Source organism: Drosophila arizonae, chromosome 3 (genome assembly GCF_054131065.1).
Source record: "Drosophila arizonae isolate 15081-1271.41 chromosome 3, UAZ_ARI_1.0, whole genome shotgun sequence".
Taxonomy (NCBI): domain Eukaryota; kingdom Metazoa; phylum Arthropoda; class Insecta; order Diptera; family Drosophilidae; genus Drosophila; species Drosophila arizonae.
Genome location: NC_142923.1, coordinates 26829765 through 26837857, shown reverse-complemented (window position 1 = coordinate 26837857; position 8093 = coordinate 26829765). Strand labels below are relative to the sequence as shown.

At 37.9% G+C, this 8093-nt stretch overlaps 1 pseudogene; it reads left to right on the top strand.

Moving 5' to 3' along the window:
* The first annotated feature begins 4547 nt into the window (after positions 1–4547).
* LOC149269977 (uncharacterized) lies at positions 4548–5826 on the top strand (annotated as a pseudogene).
* Positions 5827–8093: the final 2267 nt, after the last annotated feature.

Below are 8093 nucleotides of genomic sequence, written 5' to 3'. Positions count from 1 at the left end.
GGCAAAATTTGGTAATCTTTGAAGCTGTCGCTTGCTTTAACGACGAGTTTCCACTGCCATAATCTAAATAAATAATTTAAGCTGTGCATATAAACAGTTAATTGTGTACTTGCTATTTAACGGTTTATGTTGCCACAAAGCTTTGCTTATTGCCAATCAATCAAAAAGTTGATATAATTAAACTGAAAATATTACTACAAGTACTAATATATTATCTATACTTTGGCATTTTGATATGTCGCATCTATCTATAAGTATCTTAAATATCCCGTATAATGTTTAGTATCTTGAAAATACCTCGGTGTTCTTAGTATCGTTAAGATTTACTCTCATCTTTGAGATCTGTAGGATACATAAAAAACTATCTGCGATATTTTAGTATTTTTACATACCATAAATTTTCATATCGTACAGATACTTCAGTATCTTAATCTCTTTTGTTAATTAGCATTTCGAAAACATGATAATATTTATCTAATATCTAATCTAATATATTTACCTCTCTTATCATATTTCTTTTAAATATGTTTTAATTAAATAAAATAAAAGTGCCCATCTTTATCGTATTCAGTCTGAATTCAGTTTTTCTTGTAGGTTGTGCAATTTAAAATCAATTTGACGTCTGCTCTGCCGTCCAGTTAGGCGTGGGTCCAGTTTCGGAATGTGCCTTCGATAAGCGTAGCAACATTTAATAACAAATTTATGACGTTGCGGTGCATAGTTTTCTGGCCAGGGACGATATTCTAGTGGCAATTGGGCAGAAGGCCGCACAACAACTTTTTGGCCGGCAATAAATTATGCCACAATATTATTATATAAATGGCGCGGAGAGTGTTGAACGGCTGCAGAAAAGGAATTTGGCCCAGTGCCAACGGGCCCAAGCCGGCCGAAGCATTGGCCAAAAAGTTGTTAAGCAAATTATGGTCCCTGGCTCACACACACACTCACACACACAGATGCACTAAAATATATCTGAAACTCTTACGTTATGCTTCGAGATGCCGGACTTGGCCCAAACCACATTTCCAGCCCAGCCGAATGCAGTTGGCCAAAAAATTATCATTGGCCATTGAAAGCTGCTGAAATGGTCTTTTGCTTCAACTGCTAATGGCAACAAAAGTGTGCAAAATGCTAAAACTTTTTCCATTTCTGTGCCGAGAAAATTGTCGAAGGACATTTAAATAATATTTTTCTTACCAAAAAGTTTCCATAAATTTATATATTTAAACTTATATGATAATAATTATAATACCAAAATTGATACTCCGATTCTCCTTTTTTTTTTTTTTGAAGAATTTGAAGAATTTGTAAAGAAGCTACATTAGACCCTATGCATATCTGTCTGACTATCCATTTAGCTGTGCCTACATATGTCTGTCTATGAGACGCATAGTCCGTTAGTTTGTCCGCCGTATGAACGTCTCTCCGTATGTCTGTTTTTTACGCTCCTATTTTGCTGCCAGCCCAGCTGTATAATTCCATCTGTTTCATTAACTATGAGTGCTGAAGGATTACAAGTCAAGTCCCACTCATGAGCATATAATTTACATTGTATATATCATTACAGTTCGAACAGATCAAAATGAATTTATAGAAAACCAACGGTCATATAATCTGAAGCCATCAAAACCGTATTTGAGCTGAATTCTTAGGTAATAAAATTGGATATTCATCATTTATGCCAAACCTCTCAGAGCTCTACACATGCTTCAGGTACCTCCTACTATAACATAAAATAATATAATTGAAGTTACAAATAATTACAATTCAATATATGCTATATAAGTTATTTTTTTTATATATTTTGTAATTATATTTATATATATTACATTTAATTTACCTATCTTTATGATCAGTATAAATCTCACTGATTGAAATACTAAATTTAATGCCGGCTTTGCGCAGTTAACCTTTTTGGCTTTGTGGAATACCCTTAATATCTGCTAAGATTCATAAATTACTCAAATGTAGCTCGAATTGTCTTTTGTCGAGTTGGCCAAAAATCTTTGAGGATTTGGGCAGCCCTAATAAACTTGCTAAGCCATAAATCGCTCAACATGCAAAAATCCATTGTTCGTGATGAGTTTTTTAACTTGGCTAACGGCGCTTTGACTAGCCACAAAAATTGCACTCTCAGCCAAGAAGGCAGACGGAGGTGGCAGCCAAGCAGTCAGCCAAGAGCCTAATTAGGCCAAATTAATTGCCTGCGCTTTTGACACTTTCAAAGACCAAACGACCCACCGTCAACCACCCGGTTCCAACTCGCCCCTCCCCCCGCGCGACGTCTCAGCGGCGCAGTCCGCTCAAAGTCAACAAAACAAGCAAACCAAGTACAACACTCAAAAGTCTATTTGCAGGCATCGTTTCCCTTCTGGCTGCCAGCCCCCCAGTTTTGGCAAGAGTAATGTTGGCAATTTGTTGGCCGCCTTCGTCGTCGTCTTATTAACCCGCAACAGGAATCGGAGACACGCCGCAGCCGACTTGGCAAAAAGTTGCCGCAACTTTTTGGCCGACTCGAGAATGTCCAACGGGCATATAAATTAGCCAGGCTGGTAGCAAAAGACACTGCCAAGCAGCTGCTCCTCTCCTTATTACACTCTGTCCTCACGCTCTCTATCTCTGTCCTCACGCTCTCTATCTCTGTCTGAATGTCTGTCCCTCACGCTCTCACTCTCGAGCAAGTGCCAAAGTTTTGGCATCAAAAAATGTTTTCAAATTAAGCTAATTTATATTATATAAACACACTAAAGACGCTTAATGAGGCTGTGGCTCCATTCAGGCTGTGGGCGTGGCCACATAAGATGTTAACAACTCTCGTATATACGTGTCTGTATACACAAATACCCTGTAATTTCCGGAAAATTAGTGTAAGAGGTAATAAAATAAAAATAAATAAATAATAAAAATAAATAAAATGCACAAAAAATTATTAAATTATAAAATAAAATCAAAGTAAAGTAATTAAATATAGTTAATACCATAAAACAAAATTCATAATAAAATAAAATTAAATATAAATATGATCTCCCATTTTCTATAGTTTCTGGCTATAAAAGTAAAAATTAAAATAATAGTATCACAATTTATTTATTTATTTTTTTCTTTTAATATATTAAATTGCTACAAAATATAAATACTTTAAAATAAAATTTTTTAAGAATTTTTCATTTTATATGTCTGTTTGACATATAAAAAATTGTTAATTATAAATTTATTTTATGTATTATATGTATATTTTAATATTATTATAATATTTTATTTTATAAACCATATAATAAGATGTTGTTAACATATTTTTAATATTATTAATTTTGTATAATGTTATTAAAGTATAAAATTTGAGACACACAATTAAAATTAAAAGAAATATATAAATTCTAAATTCTAAAAATAGTTTCATTTAACGAAATCTTTTAAAATAAAATATATTGTATCTAAAAATAATATTTGCATTATTAACATTATTAATTAATATATTAAAAAGAATTAAATAAAATTTTGAAGTTTCTATTGTCATTTTTGTAGGCATCATAATAGCTACGAGTGCTTAAATATGTAAATTATAGATTAAGTATAGAGTCAATAGTGTTTAGAAGCATTCTAAGTGGAATACACATACACATGCTCAATCTTAGCTTTAGCCAGTGTTGTGTAACTTTTTTCTTTGTATTCCAGAATCTGCTTTGACTTGCGTTGAAGATGCCATAAGCTGGATGTCGGTTCACCTTTAATCCGTTAGGAAATGAACAAAGTTATGCAACAGCAACAAATACAACAACAGCAGCTTGTTGTTGCTTTCATTTTTTTTTTTTTTTTTTTTTTTTTTTTTTTGCTCTCAGCTTCACAGTTCGCTGGCGAAATTAACGTGACTTGCATGTCGCCCCAAAAGTATGCAACGCGGCTCCAAAGTGTCGCCGTCAGCATCGGCCGGGCACCCTTTGGCGTCGCACCCCCGCGCACAGTCCAAGTGCATAACTTTTTGTGCCTTTGGTCCAAAAGAACAACAAGAACAACAACAACAAGAAGAAGAAGAAGCAAACTGCAACTGTGGAAACGTGTCACAAACTTTATGCGCCCGCCACGCGTCACGCACGCGATTTTCGCTTAGTTGTTTGTCACTTTGGAAGCGCGAGGGCCGGATTGGGTGGTGGCGTAACGGCACAGGATGCCATCGGCACAGGGTGGCTAGCGCACAGGGATATTTGCCAGAGCACTCTCAGCACCCAGAACTGGGTAGAGGCGAGCCGCTGGCACCGGTTGTTGTCGCTGCCATGGCAAAGAAAAATTGTCCTGCAAATTAAGCGAGCAGCTCGGCATAAATTAGGGAGGCGTTAGCCAAGCGACCAGATTTCAAGAGCTATTTATATATTTATATATATAGGATACTATTTGTCTATATATACTATATAAATATATAGCCCAGCAGCAAATTCCAAGCATAGGGAATTGACAAAGTAAATGAACTCCTAAGTAGCTTTCTGCGAGACGTGGAATCAACTGAGCTGAAAGCATATATAAAGCGAATATATAATACAATTTTAAGCCGAATGCCCGTGCTGCCAGTGCGTAACCATTAGTTAGTCTTTAATTTTATATGTACCCCCAAGGTACATGAACAAAAATTGTGTTGGACTCTTGGTTTTAGCCGATGGAATAATGCATCAGGAACAACATAAGAATTTAGGAGAAAGTATTAGACATATGGGTCTGGCAATGAACAAATGGGACAAGTCTTATTTGGAGGCTGATTCACTCTGACTCAGAGTCAGAGGCAACGTCGGAGTCAGAGTCAGAGTCAAAGTCAAAGTCAAAGTCAGAGTCAGATTCAAAGTCAGAGTCGGAGTCAGAGTCAACGTCAGAATCAGAGTCAGATTCAAAGTCACAGTCGGAGACCGAGTCATAGTCAGAGTTACAGTCACTATCGGAGTCAGAGTCAAAGTTAGAGTCAGAGTCAGATTCAGATTTAAAGTCACAGTCGGAGTAGAGTCAGAGTCAGAGTCAGATTCAAACTCACAGTTGAAGTCAGAGTCAGAGTCAGAGTCAGAGTCAGAGTCAGAGTCAGAGTCAGAGTCACAGTCGGAGTCAAAGTCAAAGTTAGAGTCAGAGTCAGATTCAGATTTAAAGTCACAGTCGGAGTAGAGTCAGAGTCAGAGTCAGATTCAAACTCACAGTTGAAGTCAGAGTCAGATTCAAAGTCACAGTCGGAGTCAGAGTCAAGGTTAGAATCAGAGTCAGATTCAGATTCAGAGTCAAAGTCACAGTTGGAGTCTGAGTCAGAGTCAGATTTAAAGTCAGAGTCCCAGTCGGAGACCGAGTCACAGTCAGAGTTAAAGTCACTATCGGAGTTAGAGTCAAAGTCAGAGTCACAGTCAAATTCAGATTCAGAGTCAAAGTTAGAGTCAGAGTCTGATTCAGATTTAAAGTCACAGTCGGAGTCAGAGTCAGATTCAAAGTCACAGTCGGAGTCAGAGTCAGAGTCAGAGTCAAAGTTAGAGTCAGAGTCAAATTCAGATTCAGAGTCAAAGTCAGAGTCAGAGTCAGAGTCAGAGTCAGAGTCAGAGTCAGAGTCAGAGTCAGAGTCAGAGTCAGAGTCAGAGTCAGAGTCAGAGTCAGAGTCAGAGTCAGAGTTACAGCCACAATGTATCAAGCTCAATCGAAAAGCATTTAATTGGAATTTATTGGTAGCCTTGAATGTTATCTAATTATTGCCAATGGAGTATTGAGTCAGGGTATGCAATGCACAATATACGATTTACAATTCACAGTTCATTCGGGTCACTCAGCTCATTTGCAGATGATCCACAGCGACTGTTGCCACAGACGTAGCTGCCACTTGGTAACCACTTGAGTTTATAATAATTTACAACATGTTGCAGCAGCAACCGCACACACACACACACCCACACACACACACGCACAGACATGATGGGGCAGTCAACAATGAAACTGACACGAGCTGGCTGTGCGTGTGTGTGTGAGTGAGTGTCATGTGGCAAGTGCTCGACTGCGACTGCGGCTGCTATGACTGTTGTTGCCACATGTCAGCTCTCATAAAACATAAAATCACTTTGGGCTGCAGGTGCAGCCGCTCAACCACTTCAACTTCAGCTCACATTGCCACCTGAGTGTGGCAAAGATGAAGTGTGCTTGTGTCTGTGTGTGTGTGTGTGTGTGTGTGTGTGTGCGAGTGGCATTGTCTTCAAGATATATCAAAACTCTTAGTCCAACTATTGATATCGCTCAACAATGACAACAACAACAACAACAACAACAACAAGAACCACAACAACTGGCTAACCGCAAAGTATTTTGTTTCTGACATCGATGGCAAATATCTCTCAAGTGTCTTTTGCTTAAGAGTTAATTGAAATTCGCCTTTGTTTCGAGCTACAAATGGTTACAAAACTCTCATAAATAAGTTCACATTTAATTACTTGAAATATACTCGAAATCTACACAGAATTTTCTCTTGTATTAATCAAACAGTGTCCGGTTAATTGATTGAGGCTCCCAATCAAAGTCAGTTGCCATGAAATACTTGAGCAAATTAATAATAAAATTCATGTGTGAATGAAATAGACAGCATCACATTTATCTGGAATTCTATTGTTGAGAATTTTACAGTTGGTTTAGTTTTCAAATTAAATTGGAATTTGAAATAATAAAATAGTGAATTAAGTTTGAGAAATCTAATACATTTTATTAACTTGTTAAATCATATTTGATTATCTTTCACTTCATTAGCTATTGAGCAATTTGGGAAATATTCGACGAGAAAATACTATGAATTCCTGCTGTCCTAATCGACTCAGCTAATCAAGACTGTTTAAGCTCTATGGGCTCCACTGGTTTGCGAATAAATTAGGGCTTTTTAAAGTTCTAGCAATTCCTCATTTTGTGACTCAGCTTCAGATATGCGATCAGACCGGAATTCATAGAATATGATAGGCGAAGGATAAAAGGATTACATCTTGTAGATCAACGGGTTATTAGATAAACTTGAAAAGCTGCTATAGATAGGCATAGAATGAGTAACAACTTACTAGTGCAGCCTTAGATCTAAGACAATGAGAAAATTAAAAACTAAATAAAATATAAGTTTAAAGCATTTTCACAAAAATCTTATATTCTGAGCTCCCACTGAATCCCTTTCAGGAATTTATGGTATATGTATTATAAGATTCAACTTTCAGCGTGTAAATCACGGCTCGTTGTCATTATAATTATCCTTTATTATTATTATTATCGTTGAAGTAATTACCGCAATTTTCGCACACTACTAAACGAAAATATTTGCCATCTTAAATCGCAGCAGCATTTGCACTAAAATTTTGTTCATCAAATTCCACGGAAGCCATCAAGCCAAGCAGTGACAGGCAGCAAAAAAAAAAAGATGGAGAGAGGGATCAGCATAAGGGCGATTTGGCTGCAGAGGCAGTCAAGTGTAAGGACGAGATGCAAGGACTAAATGCCAGACAATGCACCATCAAACACGCAAACTTCAGCTTAGCACGGCGTGTGGAGCAGCTCATTACGTAGCCGCGTCAGTTGCGCCCAGATGCCCAAAATGTTGCAGCAGCCACTTCAGTGTAAATCATTACAATAATTCAAATAAAGCGCTGCCAGGACGCGACGAAGGACGAGGATAGCGACTGGCGGCAGTAGTAGTAGCAGGAGCTGGAGCTGGAGCTGGAGCAGGAGCAAAGTAAACGGTGAAAGTTTGCGGAGCCAGACACGTTTTAAAATGGGTTAGAGTAGAGCCAAGAGGGATAGTTGGGCAGGACAGCAGACAGCTGGAGCTTTGCCCACTTGAGACGAAGCAGGAGCAGAGGCAGGAGCAGTGGAAGGAGGAGAAGGTGTGCACGCCGTACGCCAAATGCATTTAAGCAGAAAATGTTGCCAGCAAAAGGAAGAGCAGCGAAAAGGACATGCCATGATTTAGGGCTGCTTAAACGTTTATGCAGTTTGCCATTTAACTGGCGCTGGACTTGCACCGAAAATTCTTAAAGCCAAGAAGAGAAAGCGTTGGCAATATTTCCGTCTGTCAGGCTATTAAACGATCTAATCTCGCTGGCTGCCTGCGAAATTTCATC